The 16,472-nt window shown below is 44.3% G+C and overlaps 2 long non-coding RNA genes across 3 annotated transcripts in view; one reads left to right on the top strand and one right to left on the bottom strand.

Moving 5' to 3' along the window:
* Positions 1-16,472, bottom strand: part of LOC309363133 — a 48,143-nt gene that overhangs the window by 9,867 nt on the left and 21,804 nt on the right. The window lies entirely within an intron of this gene.
* On the top strand, positions 38-16,075 carry LOC309363140. Of its 2 annotated transcripts, none has more exons than XR_014165267.1 (3): positions 38-380; positions 9,348-9,406; positions 15,241-16,075. It is a non-coding gene; the product is annotated as an uncharacterized lncRNA (long non-coding RNA). The 2 variants fall into 2 exon arrangements; XR_014165268.1 differs by lacking the exon at positions 38-380 and adding an exon at positions 4,900-5,246.

Below are 16,472 nucleotides of genomic sequence, written 5' to 3'. Positions count from 1 at the left end.
GGAGGGAGCCCGGGAGCGAGAGAGAGAGAGAGAGAAGGACGCACGCGGGCCCCGGGGGAAGAGAGGGGGGAAGAGCGCGCCACGCAGTGTCACAGCCCCCCCCCCCACAGGGGCAAGGTTAACATTCAGCCACCGGAAAGGTGGTAAAACAGGTCATGGGCATACAGACGAGCGGTTTTTGACAGCTGGAAGGGTTGGAGGCGGGAGACGCCGCTCCAGATTCCCTCCCGCAGGTTAAACTCGCTGGGCGGTCTTTGTCCCAGGGTTGTTGTGAGGGGGTGACATTCACATAAAGCCCCAGAAGTCAAGCGCAGCTCCCTGGAAGATACGTGTCAGATAAATATGCCACTTTCAGTTGGGATGTCAGCTTCACCTTCCAGGTGAGAGAAGCCCCATCTGATGGTGAGGCAATAGGAGGGCTTTCTTCATTACCAAATCACAGGGAAGGGCATTTCTTTGGAAGAATTTGTATTATGTTATATGTATGACAGTCACACACATGTAGAAAGGTAATTCTCTGAAACACCTTCCACGTAAAAGTTTTTAAACCCAGAACAGCAGCGTCTGACATATGTACAATAACACACAACCTCTGGACACAGAGTGCTCTTTCTTATAAGGTCTAACTGCACACATGACATTCACTCAATGTCAGTAACTAAATAAATGTGCAGCCTGAGATGGATTCATGCATAAGTACACAAATACTATAGAAATATGTACAGAAGAATCTCATTGCAGAAGCTGTATTCACAAACTGCAAACACTTAAATGCCACATCAAGACTTAGCCCAAACATAAAGCTGCACCCTGCCATCTTCAAAATAAACATACATACAACCTTAAAGAGACTTGTATACTACATTCAAATTCCAGAGGAGAAAAACACCAAAGGCCAGATGTACACCCAAAGTTCAGAACTGTAAAATTACTCTTATATAAAATCATTAATTACAAGACAACACATCACTTATGTTCATGGCACTTAGCAGAGTTTCAGAAACACAGTTTCCTGCCCCCAATAATCTTCCAGTCTAAATTTTGACAGCGTGGAAGAAAAGAAGATAGGGGAAGAAAGGCAGGAGGGAGAGGCACCGGTAGCCAAAGGTGTATGAAAGCAAATGAAGTTACACCTGGTTACAGTTGTTGGGCATGAGAATTAAGGGGTTAAAGACTTAATGGAAAAGGTGAGTTCTGAGGAGGGGCCCCACAAATACATACACCTAAAGACTCTGCTTTGCACAGGTATACCAATCCTGACCCAACCCATTCACCCACAGTTAGAAGTACAAGGTGCAAAGTGATAATCAAGCCCAGTGGCCATACTTTGGGTGGGTCTCGCTTCTTCTACAAACATGAGTACTGTATGTATCACATACAGTTCTCTAGCTTCATCTCCTTGCACGTATACGCAATCACCCAGACATTTGGGAGAAGCTTCATCACATTCTTCTCCCAGGGTTTAATATATTTAACAAATGATCCACCTTCCTGCAAATATCAGGTATTAGCTTTAGCTGATCTTTATACATTTTCAAGGGGATGTGAATTGTAAAAAGAGAGAGGTTTATAAATAAGTTATGAATTGTTTCAGCAACCATAAGTGTGTAAGGGAAGGGGAGAGAACTTCAGGCATGAGGGCCACATGCAGCTCTCCAGGCTTCCCTATCTGGCCCTCAGGACTCTCCGCAGACCTTACACCCTCCACACCTACATATCTTCTCCCCAGACAATTCTCTCACTGGCACTGCTTCACACCCTTCTGGAGCATTTTTGCTTGGCTGCCTCTGGTCATTATTGGCACGTGCCCTCCATAACATTGCCCAGAAGGGATTGTGGCCCTTGATGACTGCAACTTGACATTCTAGTAATCCTAATACATTTCATTTTTCGGACAGTTGTCTTCAATGGAATTTACTTTCAAATAAGGATGTAGAAGATTGCACTTCCTCTCAGTAATAGTAATGGTAGAGGGCTAATCATTTTGTCTGATAATTAAACAGCTGTTTCTAATAAACGAAACCTCTCTCCCTCCCCCCCTGTATATAGAGTAAGGAATTCAGCGTTACACTGCGGCAATTGTTTCGCCAGCGCAAGCATTTGAGCTTGCTAGACAGAATGATTTCCCCTCTTCTTCCCATGCACACTATTCGGGGTGGTGGGAGACCTGATCCACTGGCAGATACCCTTGCATGGGCTTCTGCTAATGGGACTCATTAGTTGAATCCCACCCACATATTAATATAAGTTCCTCTCTCTTGTCTCTAAAAACTACTCTATGAGTCATTTGCCCGATTCGCATGCACAGTATAATAAAATATTCTAGCATGAAGTAAAAAAACGTATGGGGCTCTTCAAATATAACTTGGACAAAACAAAGAGTAGAAACAAAGGTACTGTCAGGCAGTGTTAGAAATTGAGATATGAAAGCTAGGAGCTAAATGGCACCCTAAACCTAGGTTATGGGCACAACAACAGAATGTCTAGGTGCACTTTTTTATAACAAAAATAAAAGTAAAAATGAATGAACAACAGCTAAAACATTATGTTCATTTTTCACAGGGTCTAGTCCTTCCCCTGCCCACCCCCCTAATATTCTTAAGAGGGTCTCTTCTCCAGTCTTCAGAGAGTAGCTAGAAGTAGGGAGGCAGAAAAAGGTCCTCCTTTCCTTCCACACTGCAGTTTTAATCTGAAATCTTAGGCGCAGTACTGCGCCCAGAGCTCAGAAACTGCTCGTGCTAATGAAATTCCCTGTTGCAAAATTCACCCAGAACAACGGGAGTTTCGAACACTGCTGTTGAGGCAAGAATTTGTAGCAGAAGAGTAAGGTCCTGCTCAGTAAAAGAACAGCAGGACCTCCAAATGCAATTATGGCCAGCTTGCCACATTTTGAAATAGGTGAAATAATATACATTATCATCCGTCGAGCTCCCCCACATACAACTATTAAGTCCAGAGTCTAAAATTACCTAATTGTACCACTGCCTAGAAATGTCCACTGTTCTGCCTGGTCCATGATCTTTCAAGCAGTACAAAGAAAAAGGCTAGAGTGAGGGTCACAGAGGACTGTGGCATGTATTAAGCAGCACCTATTTCTTAAAATTAGAGGTGATGGGGCCCAGGCTCTCCTGGAAGTCCTTCCTCCTAGCCCATGATGTGTAACGGCTGATAATTATTACTTAGTAGTAAAGGAAAACTCTTTCCACGTGATCACGTCTTTACTTATATTTCACATGGCCCAAAGCTGGCTGGCCCTGGTATTAGGTAAAGGCTTGTGAGCTAAACACCTGGTGAGTTTTGCTCCGCTTGACCTATGGGTCCTCGGTTTAGCTTGTCTCATGTTTTGATAGCCTTATACAGTGGTACCTTGGGTAAAGAACTTAATTCGTTCCGGAGGTCCATACTTAACCTGAAACTGTTCTTAACCTGAAGCATCACTTTAGCTAATAGAGCCTTCCACTGGAGCACGATTTCTGTTCTCATCCTGAAGCAAAGTTCTTAACCCGAGATAATGATAATAATGAAGTACACAAATATAAATATCACACAAATATAATACTTCAAAGAACCCTCCAGTTGGCTCTACAGTGGTACCTCGGGTTACATACGCTTCAGGTTACAGACTCCACTAACCCAGAAATAGTGCTTCAGGTTAAGAACTTTGCTTCAGGATGAGAACAGAAATCATGTGGCGGTGGCGCGGCAGCAGCGGGAGGCCCCATTAGCTAAAGTGGTGCTTCATGTTAAGAACAGTTTCCGGTTAAGAACGGACCTCCGGATCGAATTAAGTACGTAACCAGAGGTACCACTGTACTAGAGTGTGGCAGCACATTCTCCCTAGACAAATACAACTCTGGGTTTTCCTGAAAGTCCCAGAACTTTCTATCTGCCATCTTGATGTAAATCGAAACTCTACCATATTTCAAGGAACTAATGAAATGAGGGGTGGGAAGCTGCATGAAACTAAATAATGGTGAAATTGCACAAAGGGGGAAGCATACATCTGTGGAACAGTCAGAAGCTACAGTGCCACAGGTGAGTAGTTAATACAGAAATCATATGTGATGAAGGAGGTGATCCAGGAGTCCTCTGCCACAGTGGGGAAATGTAGCAGATTCCATCTGGCTGGGATGAAGGTCAGCCCTGGATCTTGCTCTCCTCCTTCCAGGCACCACAGGAGGAAGTGCCAGCCCCTGGCATTGCCCATTAATCGCTGTCTTTGTTTGCCTGCTTAACTCGGGCATCATGCGGGAGGGTGAAGGTTAGGGTGCGGCAAGCAACACACCCTTGCATAGCAAGCGTTTAAAAGGTTCCCGGCCTTGGAGAGCTTGCATAACGAGGGCAGGGAAAAAGAGACTGGCAGCACAGCATGCAAAGGAACTCTTCTGCCGCTTACCAATAAAAGTCAGAAATATCCGACTAGTGACGCCACATCAGGTCCAGTGTACACTGCAGTCCTTTGCAGTTCTAAAATACATTGCTATTTTTTTCATAATTTGGAGCCATTTTTAATTGATTATGACTCCATGCAGTAGAAACCCCAGGATAGTTGTTCGTGATATAGAATCATAGATTTGTAGTTGGAAGGGACTCCGAGGATCATCCATGCAGAAGTATAATTTACCTTTTCTGCATTTCTAATAAAACAAAAGCATTCAAAAGTCCCTATTCAAAGGGTCAATGGGGACAAATGTGGTAATTTCCTTAGAACCACATATAAACTGAGTACAAATAAAAGGTAAGGACTATGCATTTTCTGTATGACTAAGATTGTACTCTTTGGTTTTTGTTTTGAGCTGTTCTTTATCATGTAAAGCACAGGAATAAAAGATTACTGATCCACAGTGTGATACAATTGTAAAAAAAGTATTACAGGGCATCAAATAGTGCTTTGGGGGGGGGGAGGGAAGAGGAGTGGTTTGAGGCAGAGGGAGAAATTAGGGGCCAAAAGGGAGACTGGATGAAGTACTGATATAGTCTTTATAATGTGTAGGGTTCACACACTTTCGGATTTCAGGCTCCACTTGTCAAGGCTGTATTGGTTTGGAGGTACATTTCTATAAATCAAGGCTAGCGCAACAGGCCAGGCTGAGGAAAACACTCCAAGAAACCCAGAGTGGAGTCTGAGTTTAAGGCCAAAACACAGATCATAACCAATAATACAGTCCAAAGTACATGAAGAACTGGAACAAAGAAGGTGGGGCAAAGGAAATCAGGAACAGGAATAGAGGATGGAACAGCTCAAGGTAAGGATCCGGGAAGAGCTGCAACACCTACTAAAAAAGTTGGAGTCATTGAAATACTGCACTGTTGACCGAGAAGAAGAAGACACAAGGATTCTGCCTTTTTTTAATAGTGTACATAGCTATTTCACTCCTGAAGAGTCCTATGAACTGCCTATCAGAGGGAGTGGTGTTTAGAATTCCTTTTTCCCCCCGAAAGGCCTGAAAGGGTCTTCCAAAATCCTGGGCAAATCTAACCTTGGACAGCTCCTCATGCTAGATCCCAGCCTTAGCTTTTGGGACCTTTCGTGCACCCTTGAATCCCCTGAAACCTCTTTTCCACACAAGGGACAAGCTGGACTTGGGCAGATTATGCAGCCGCACAACTGGTTGCTTGGTATTGTTGGCATGGAGATATTGGGGGGCAGGGGGGGGGAAGGTGGATGAATGAAGTGGCATCATCATTTAACTGCATTTTATATTTGCGCACTTTTGGAGATTACATCAGGTTTGGAAAAAATGTCTATCTGAACTTACCACATGAATGTGCTAGAGCTGTCTGTCTGAATGCACAATCAATAAGGGCAGGAGGGAGCACAATTAAAATGATGAAATGTGGGTGGCTGAGTAGCAGTGCGGATCTGAGGAGGTTTGGTTAGTGGCAGCTTTCCAGGCAGTATGGGTTTCTCTTCTGTTTTCCTCTCAGGTTTTTAATAATGAGATTCTCAGAAGCAACCTATTTCAAATATTGCAATGAATGCTTGAATCAAATGTCAACCCAGCACTTTTGTACCATCGCACCCAAGTTACAAATTCCGTCTTCTCCCTGAGCTCTCCAAAGGAAAGGCACAATTCCTCTCCTATTGCAGTCAGTGGCCAAACACCCGCTGCTTTCAGAGGAGCTGGACTCAATCCAATGCATGCAAGACAAAACCGCAGTTGAACTTTTTCTGCGTTAGTGACCGGGTATAGGTTAACTTGTCAACTTCATTTGTGTGCTAATCTGGCATTCAGTACATTAATTACATTGCTAAATTGCTCTTCATTAGGGCTTCAAGCCTTTAAAAATTTCAATCGATAGAAATGGCTCTACAGCACACTTAAGACGACAGCCTAAAAACTAACTATGCATTATATATTTTGTGATTGATTATGTTTCACCAGTAAGTCATTCCACAGGGTGCTAGCTTTTCAAAGAATTGGAATTTGGTTCTTTATTTTGCCATTTGTACTCTGCTACATGGCTCCATTTAACCTATGGCCACCAAGATAAGGGTGCAGGTGGTACATTTGTACCAGGAGCAGAGCCAGAGGGTGGGGCCTGCAGCTGAGTTTTCTTTTCTTTTTAAAATTTAGCCTCTCAGCATTTTGGAACAAACACTATGAAGCAAAATTTACAGGCACCATTCAAAACAACTGCACTATGAGGAAAAAACCTGCTCTCATCTCTCACTGTTTTTAGCCAATGGGTGAAGTCAGAGATGTGATTGACTAGTGATAGAAATTTAGAGTGATACAAGCCTGAAGAAGGTCCAAAAATGACTTCAAAAATGACCCAGGACATCCATTATCCAGACAATGGAGAAGACACGTCCTGGTTCATTCTGAAGCTGTATTTTTCCATCTTCCTTGGTAGAGAAGCGACTGTTGCCCAGAAAAAAATAATTGAGAAATCCAAGAGTTAAATATAGCTGTGCATGTCCATCCCAAAACAAAAAAGCAGCAAAAAGAGGAGACCATGCCTTTTCACTCATAAAAACTATGTGTGTGTATGCGCGCACTTTCTGAGTAAACATTATTTTAAAATTACTTTGCTAGTGCAAATAAAAATAAAACCCATCATTAGTATATCTGTATGGCAGGATTGTGGCTATTATGGCTGAGAAAACATGGGTTATATCAGCCCTGCTGAGTAACCCAGTGTTGCTGTATTAATATTGCTGGGGCAGGATATGGCAATCCTGCAGTGTAGGCTAGTGTTGCTATCCTGTCCCTTGGTGTATTGGGTTTGTTTTTAATTCTAGGAAATGCAGGGGTTTTGTGGGGGGATAAGGTGATTGTAGGAACAACATGTTGGGTAGGGGTAGTTTGTTACTTTACAGCCATGGAGGGCTTCCTGGGGATGGATTATTGCTGCTGGTATAACACTAAAATACAGTGGTACCTTGGGTTACAGTTGAGAGCCAGTGTGGTGTAGTGGTTAAGAGCGGTAGTCTCGTAATCTGGTGAACCGAGTTCGCGTCTCCGCTCCTCCACATGCAGCTGCTGGGTGACCTTGGGCTAGTCACACTTCTCTGAAGTCTCTCAGCCCCACTCACCTCACAGAGTGTTTGTTGTGGGGGAGGAAGGGAAAGGAGAATGTTAGCCGCTTTGAGACCCCTTAAAGGGAGTGAAAGGCGGCATATCAAATCCAAACTACTACTACTACTACTACTACTACTACTCTTCTTCTTCTTCTTCTTCTTCTTCTTCTTCTTCTTCTTCTTCTTCTTCTTCTTCTTCTTCTTCTTCTTCTTCTTCTTCTTTCAGATGCTTCAGGTTACAGATGCTTCAGGTTACAGACGTGTCAGGTTACAGACTCCACTGACCCAGAAATAGTACCTCGGGTTAAGAACTTTACTTTAGGATGAGAACAGAAATCGCACAGTGGTGGCGGGAGGCCCCATTAGCTAAAGTGGTGCTTCAGGTTAAGAACAGTTTCAGGTTAAGAATAGACCTCCAGAATGAATTAAATTCTTAACCAGAGGTACCACTGTGGATATATTCATGTTAAAAACTTAAATCCTTTTTACTTAAAGGAAAAAGGGAGAGAAAAAAGAGGGCTGTTTGACCTGAGCTGTAAACCCTAATGTAGTGATTATGAGGTATAAAAAATAATCACAGCAAATGCTCTTAGAATACACTACATGCTTTTTGACAATTTAATCTGGAATTTATAGAAGCATGGGCACCTGAACTTTTGATTACTGTAAATGTTAAATCTCTTTTAACCTCCCCTTGACCCTCCTAACTGCCATCAGAAGTATACCTGGTTTGGAATGAATGTAGTATTGCCAGCCCAGTAACAACTGATGGAAAGAAGATACAATAACATAGCTGGTGTACAACTCATCAAACTTGAATTGTTCATGATTTAGGGTTCGCACTAGGGGAGCGCAGGGCTCTTCTGCATTTTAGAGCTGTGTGGCAGGCAGGAATCCAACAGGTTGTTTTTTTCTAGTATCAAAATAAAATGATGGGGAAAGTTTCACCCGATTACATTCTGTCTATCAGACATCTTTTCAGTTCCACATGGCCCCTTTTTATTTTTGAGCTCTCCACCCCACTTGGAAAGGAGGATGCAAGCTGCCATACACAGGAAGCATGTGAAAATGTTATGCAAATTTGTATCCTCTTTCACAACTGGGCCAGAGGTCTCAATCAGTGCCGGATTTACGTATAGACTAAACAAGCTATAGCTTAGGGCCTTACTCTCTTGGGGGCCCCCCAAAAAAATTAAAGGAAAAACACTGGATTTACATTTCCAAAATATAAGATAAGAAACAAATAAAATAAAACCTACATACAGCAACAGTGTTTTGTTTTGTGTCATGTAGGCTCCTATGATGTAATTAATGGGCCCTGCCTGCTAGCCTGCTCCCTAAAATATCACTGGTTTGCTATTAATATACTTCTTCTTAATTGTATTTCAGTTCAACAATTACTTTGATAAAATACATATTTTGTTATGTGCAAATGGCTTTAGATACCTATTAGGTCCATAAATTACCATATAGCATATATTCAACATAAAAAACAGTGTCAATTTGTTGTTGACAAAGGACAGCTGGACATATAAAGGGCCCAATTACCTTCAGTAGCTTAGGGCTCATCAAACCTACCGTAAATCTGGCCCTGGTCTGAATCCTCATCTAGTGTGCTTGGCCTAGAAAATGCTATTGGTATCCCTGACTGAGCCATTGGGATGGTTTACCATTACTCACTGAAACCCCTTTTCTATCGAAAAGTAGTGGTTCTTGTTATAGTCCACAATTATCCAAGGCACAATTGAAAGGGATGACTCTGAACTTGAAAGCTGTAAAGTGGCTGGGCCTGAGTTAACTCAAGAACTCTTTATCCCTATAGGAACCATGCATATCTACTCAGAAGACAGACCCATTGAGTTCCATTGGCTTTAGTATCAGGTAAACAGTCTGGTCCTACCCATTGAAATTAATGGGCATGACTAACTTCAAAAGCTGCAATGGATCTCCTCTAAGCAGAACTCAGCTGGATACAACCCTAAGAATAGGACCACTCCTTTAGTTTGACCCTAAATATGTTTGCTCAAATGTAGGTCCTATTAAGTTCAATTAGACTAACTTCCATAAAAGTATGTGTATGGTTGTCTCCCAATCCTTAATGCACTTGGTATAATAAACTCTATGGTTGTGTCCACACATTTAAAGAGCTCCCCCCGCCCCCGAATCCTGAGAACTGTAGTTTATACCAACAGAGCTACAATTCCCAGGATTCATTGGGGAAAGTTGTGCACTTTAAATGTATGGTATGCAGGATATCTATGGGAGAAGAAAAGGATGAGTAAACCCTACATAAATCTGGAGAGGGGTCCCTAAGACAGTTGGATGGCGCCTTGTATACTTCCTTCCAGCAACTCCTGCAGCCAAACTGGTGCAAAATGGATTGCTCTGCTTTCCTTTGGATCACATCAGTGAGGCCAAGACTGGGGTCCTGTTATCTGGGCAGTCCAGGACCTCCAGGACCCTGGGGGTGGGGTAGGTCACTTCAGTGCTTCTTATGCAATGGTTTGACGTCTCTTTCAGTGGTGCAGTCTATGTATCTCAGGACAGACAGATGCCTACAATACAGCCTAATAGACCCCCAACCCCCATTTAAATCTGTAGGATTCAAAGCATACATCATAAAAACCAAATTCAGCTAGACTTTAATGTATGCCTGCATGCAGTTCAGTCCTATGTTTGTTTACTCAGTAAACTCCACTTTGTATAGTTGGAGCTACTACAAAGTAAGCAGACAGAGGAACACGGCCTTAAGCAATCTCATACTGGCTTACTTGTAAGTGAGCCCCATTTGAGACTTCCTTCTGAAAATGGAAAACCACACATAGGAACAGATTGAAGCATTTGCAATCTCTGATAAAGGAATGAGACCATCCAGATTTTGGGAGGAGTTTGGTGTCAGGACTCTTGGGTTCTATTCCTGGGCCTATTACTGATTCAGCATCTGAAGCTGAGTGACTCACTTCCCCACTGTGGCCTCAGCTTCCCCATCTGTGGAAAGCCCTTTGGGATCATTGGATAGGAAGCACTAAATATAACACCCACCTCCGCCCCCGCTGAATTATCCAAAGGAGGAAGGGGAAATAATCAGGACTGGGACAGCTCTGCCACCCAGAGAGGCACAGCAGGTGCCAATGAACTGCCATATCAGAACCCTCAAAATTCTTCTACACAAAGAACAAAATCCAGAAGAAACGTTAAGTGACTACTGGAAATACCCATGTAGCTTTTTGATCCTGAAATAGCTTTCCTTTAACTTTACTGTAAGAGAGCATAACTTGTGAATATACTTCCCCCGTCGTATTTTTTTATATATATCTTGTCCTAAATGACATTTTACCTCAGCTAGGATGAATCCCCAAGCGAGGATAGAACATTCCCTGATGATAACTGGAATATAACGCCGGCACCAGAACACAGAGAGGAACCTGAGCACTTTGATAGCGCTTTCCAGCCTAGGACTCAACAGGCAGGTCACTTTGGAACTCCAGACACACCCAACAGCAACCCATGCTCCACTCCAACCACAAGGGGGGCCAGGCACCCCACACATGTAAACTAGAGAAGGGGCCAGCAATGCCATACAGCTGAAATGCTGTGACTCACCCTTGGCTCTCACTCCTGCCCCCCCTCCCAGCCTTTATTACATGTGGATGCTGTGTCCTGCCTGAACTGAATTGCCCTAACACACTGTTCTTCGGACAGCAGGGAGTGGTGTCTCCCAAACACAAGGCAAGCACTCGTCTCCAACTAAGCTCTCTGTTCAAAAAGGCCAGGTACTCCACTTCAGTCATTGTTGCTGCTGGCCGAACACTAATCTTGTTGGGACCTGAGCCAAAAGCAGGCCGAGTTCTCCTTCCCTCTCCCCCCCTTCCTCTTCCCCTTCCCCTCCTTGTTACTCATGTAAAATTAAGTCAAGGCTGCAGGTAACCCTTCACTGCCATATACACTTAACCTGGGAGTAACTCCCATTGAATACAATGCATAAGACTGCACAGTTAATCAGACACTGTGTAGTAAAATGGTGGTTTTTCCAGTATGACCTTATGAGTGAAGTAGGGATTTGAATCCACTTTTAGAAAGAAAATAAAAAACACAGAGATCAACTGGAGACTTATGTTGCTGGCAAACAGCTGCAAAACAGCAGGGTGTGTGTTTTTACCCACAATGCAACTAACACATGCCTGCAACCCCAGCTTGGAAGACTGAAAGTTCAGAACTAGAGAGAGAGGAGTTTTTATTCCACGATTACTGTAGCAGAGCAGCCTCTACACAGATGCTCGTGTGCTGTCAGAGGGAGAGAGGAATGTAGCAGCCTCTTCGGCCTTTGGGGAGTGTCTGAAATGGGGAAGGTTATGGCTGGCACCTGTACATGGATGAATGCACTACAAAAGGATCAACTGTGCTCACGCACGGGCTCCACCACAGCCAGCAGCCCTTAGCTGCCCTCTCCAAATGGGACATGCATATGGAGACTCCCACTTGAACGGTCTCTGACAGAAATAAACAAACCTGGTCTGGACTAAACGCCAGACAGTCATAAAAACAGAGACAGAGGTAGGGCTCTTATCAGGGGAGAGGCTGTAACAGAGCCAGGCCTGGCCACAGGGCACAGAGTCCCAGAAGAATGTACTCGCGGCACTGGGTGTAGCCAGCAGCATGCTACCTTTACATTGCCAGCCAGCTGGAAATCTGAAAGATGGATATTAAGCTGGTTCCAATTTGCTCAAAACCAGACCCAACTCACTCCACAGGATCCTAGTTCTCAATTTTCACCCAGGCTCAGAAATCCGATGCCAAATGTAAGAAATGTTCCTTTGTTCTCCAGCTCTCTTTAATCAGCAGACCCCACTGCTCATCCAGTGCTGGTTTCTGCACCTGCTTTCTATGTCCCTCTCCATCAGCCAGATACAGCTTTTTCAACCCAATCTCAGCCTGGTTCTTTTTGGTTCTGTTTTGACTCCAATGACCTCAAGCCATTTCTTCACAGATCTGCATATGCCCCTCCCCACATAACATACAAAAAACCCCAAACCACTGTGTTCAGAGACTCAGGGTAGGAGGAGGGTGGGTGGGTGAAGAAGGGGCTTGGCCAAGCTATGGCTTCTCTGAACAGTTAGGGATTAGTGCCAAGGGCAGGGAGTTTCTAATCCTGGCATTTCGTGTCTCTGCCCATCCCAGGGCTGTGCCCGTCTGCCTCCTACTCAGCCTATGCAGCAATGCATGCCTCTGCCCTTCCCCCTAAAAAAGCAAGTGGGATACTTTCGAGGCAGAGAAAAATGAAAACCTGTTTGTGGGAAGCCCTCCACCCAAAGTCTATATGAGAATGCGTGCTTGTTTTTCTTCCTGCAGAGGAGTTTTTAAGTGGTTTCAGTGGGATGCTGTATATGAGATAGATCCCAAGTGTTAACAGTATAGTCCCATTGCCAGAATGTAAGCTTTCCTCACCCGTCTCTTTCATTCATGGCACATCTCTTCTGATTAAATAGATAGGACACCTGGGGTTTTATTTTTATTTTATTTTTAAAGCATTAAGTTTCTAGAACTTAGTGTTGTCAGGAAAATACTCTTCCATGATTAAACTGTGTATTGCACTCTTAGAAGATAACAGTTGCAGCTGCAGCTCCATAGCTTCCAACACTCCTCCTTTCCCTGGCACAAAGATTTCAATGGGGAATCTGCAAATGGCCAAACTTGAATGTGAGACTCCAGGATCAAGATCTCATCCTCCAAGATTGGCTCATTCTTTCTACGGCCGCCTTCAAACCCACAAATGTATTGATATGAAAATTGCCTGCTGAAACTGAACAACGCAATCCAGCTCTGCCACCTCCAACATGTCCTGCCAAATTCTATCCGATCCCCTTCAACAGCTGTCAGTGGCAACAAAAGCTGAAGCGACTGAACATATATTTACAAAAAGGAGGGGAGGGGACATACCAAATACAAGTCAGCCATACAAAATATATATATCATCTATCATCAAGATGATTTCCAAGCCAGTCAATAAGTGGGATATTTGGAATTATCCCAAGAAAGTCCTGAGAAGCAATAGTGTCTTTGCAGGAGAGAAAGAAGAACACCCACTCACACAGACTCGTGCTGCTAAAGACTCGAGGCTCGTATCAATAATGCAATACTTCTCGGAGATAAAAACTTCTTCCCACTATTATTAAAGAAATAGCTGAGAGTAACTGGCATAGAAGGATTTAGTATTTCACCCAGGATCTGGAAACCTCATATTGCTTAGATCATGCCATGCAATCATAGTGCGGAGGACATTTGGTGGTGCTTCCCCCACCCCCACCCCTCTGCCGCTTGACACAGCCACCCTACTATGGCTTACAATAGGTCTGGCCCTGCCTGTGCTTGACTCACACAGCAATGAGGCATGGGTTCATGTTGCAAGAGCCATTCCCACCAGCCCTTCAAACTGGGCAGTAGGCAGAACGGAACCACCACCACTCCAACATCCTCCTGTGATTTATCCAGAATTTTAAAAGCACATTTCAGGCAGAGGAGGCAGTGCTGAAGGGGATGTAGAACAGGATTTCCCAAACTTGGGTCTCTAGCTGTTTTTGGACTACAATACCCACCATCCTTGACCACTGGCTCTGCTAGCTAGGGATGATGGGAGTTGTAGTCCAACAACAGCTGGAGACCCAAGTTTAGGAAACCACAATGTAGAAACTGGAGTGGAGCATCTCTATGGTCCTACCACATTCTCATGAAATTCCAAGTCTTCACTGGAAGACAATAATTTTTATCTGCCATGCATCTATTAAAGGCACAGGAGCTCTGTCCAGGGGGCGGGGCGGGGTGGGATTGGCAAACCCACACATGCACGAGCAAACAATGTAGTAAGGCAGTTGTTTGAACATACAAGGCTACTGCCATTCTTTTCTTTTTTGTAAACCTTCTTTAATTCCTGTATTGTTCATACTGCCTGTTAAACACCTACATTTGTACATGGTAGATTTGGCGATATCCTGAGGTTGCAGGTAAGTCCAATGCAGTAAAACAGGGAAGAAGCAGTCACCCTAAAGCAGAGAGAGAGAGGGAAAAAACACTGCGCACACGCAATGCAGAAAAGGTACAATATGACAGCCAGTGTGTTGCAGTGTGGGATTGGGATCTATAATGCTAGGATTCAAATCCTCCCCCTGCCCCCTGCCATGAAACTCACCGGGCGACCCCAGGACAGTCACTATGTCTTGACTTAACCTTCCTCTCAGCGCTGTTGTGACAACAAAAAATGGGCAAGGGGAAGGATCATGTATGCTCTTTGGATGCAAGGTGGGCTATTTATTCATTCATTATTACATTTGTATCTCACCTTTCCTCCAAGGAGCTCAAGGTAGTGTCCACAGTACTGCTACTCCCCATTCTATTCTCACTACAATCCTATCAGGTAGGCCAGGCCAAGAATGAAAACTGGCCCCAAATCACTCTGCGAGCAACCTGACTCCACTCACCAAGGCCCCCTCCACCTCTTTCCCCCTCTTCTTAATGTAACACTAACGTCTCAACAAATGAAACTGATCTGTAGAAAATGTAACTTGAAAAAAGAGACATTGCACATACTTTTGTAAACCAAGAAATCTTTCATTAAAAATAGTTAGTTGGATGTAATTCACCATAAATTATATTGTGATTCACTAATGATATTTTTTATGTCACAATCACAAATGTTTGTTTACTGTCATTCTTTTTAACAGGACCCTGTGCCTTTAACAGCTTCCGTAGGTGCGGCTTCACCTAGCAATGTGATCCAACAGTGGGGAAGCTTCCCTTGCTGAACATATGCCTGTAGCCTCTGTTGTTAAAGGCACAAGATTTCAGCGCAGGCAGACTGCAGAGCAGAATGAAGACCTGCTGACAGATGTGAGCATAAGCTCACAGAGAAAGCCGTTTAGGGATGCTGGTCAGGTCCAAAGGGAATGGGCCTTCACAGCTTGTTCGCTGGGAGGCAACTCACTCTACCAAGGTGCTGAGAGAAGCCAGTGGGTATGCAAAATACTTTCCTAGAGGAGGATCCATCCCGCCAGGTCTCCAGCCCAGCCTCACTCCACACAGGCACGTTCCACCCTGGAGAAACCTGCCCCTGCAGGAGCATCTGGGCCAGAGCCGCCTCCCTGCTAGCCAGGGCTGGGCAGAGCACGGCGCCAGGTTGGCGTCGTCTCCAAGCTTTGCTACAATAGGAGGCCTGGCACCCAGACTGGCCAGACCAGTGCATCTCGGGGACAGAAAGGGGAGGGGGTGGCAAAGCCTGAGTCAGCACTTAAAGCCCTTTAACTGGCCACACCTGGAGCTTTCTCAATGCACAAGAACAGTTGGCTAATTATAGGGGAAACAAACACTATAAAAGGTAAACCCTCAAGCCTGAACTGAGTCCCATGCAGTCCTGCCACCATCCCCTACTCCAGCGGTTCCCCATTGTTTTGCACTGCGGCTTCCTATAATCTACTTAGCCACAAAATTCTTTATCCTCATTCTGTTATGCACCCCACACTTGCCAACTCCTTCCCCAAGACACAAGGATTCAGCCCCCCCCCCCTCAAAGATGAAGATTTACAGTATGTACCTAGGTTGCTGTCCTTTAGAACTGCATAGCCGTGTCTGAATTGCAGTGATGTCACAAAAGCAAGGATGTCAAAGCAATTAGCCCCCTTTGCTATTGGCTGAGTTGACGGAAGAGTCACAGAATAGTCAAGAACACTCTAACTGCTAAGGAGTTGAACTATCAGCAGAAAGGGCCAGAAATAGCTTGTGTGAGCTTCTGGGTGCAGATAAGTTCTCATCATTCTGATCACTTTTAAGTCTGAGTACAGTGGTACCTCTAGTTACAAACTTAATTCGTTCCGGAGGTCCATTCTTAACCTGAAACCATTCTTAACCTGAGGTACCACTTTAGCTAATCAGGCCTCCTGCTGCCGCCGCACTGCCGCTG

This window comes from Podarcis melisellensis (genome assembly GCF_964234715.1).
Source record: "Podarcis melisellensis genome assembly, chromosome: 2".
In the NCBI taxonomy this organism is placed as follows: Eukaryota; Metazoa; Chordata; class Lepidosauria; order Squamata; family Lacertidae; genus Podarcis; species Podarcis melisellensis.
Note: the sequence above shows the minus strand (reverse complement) of the source record. Positions and strands in the feature narration are given on the sequence as shown.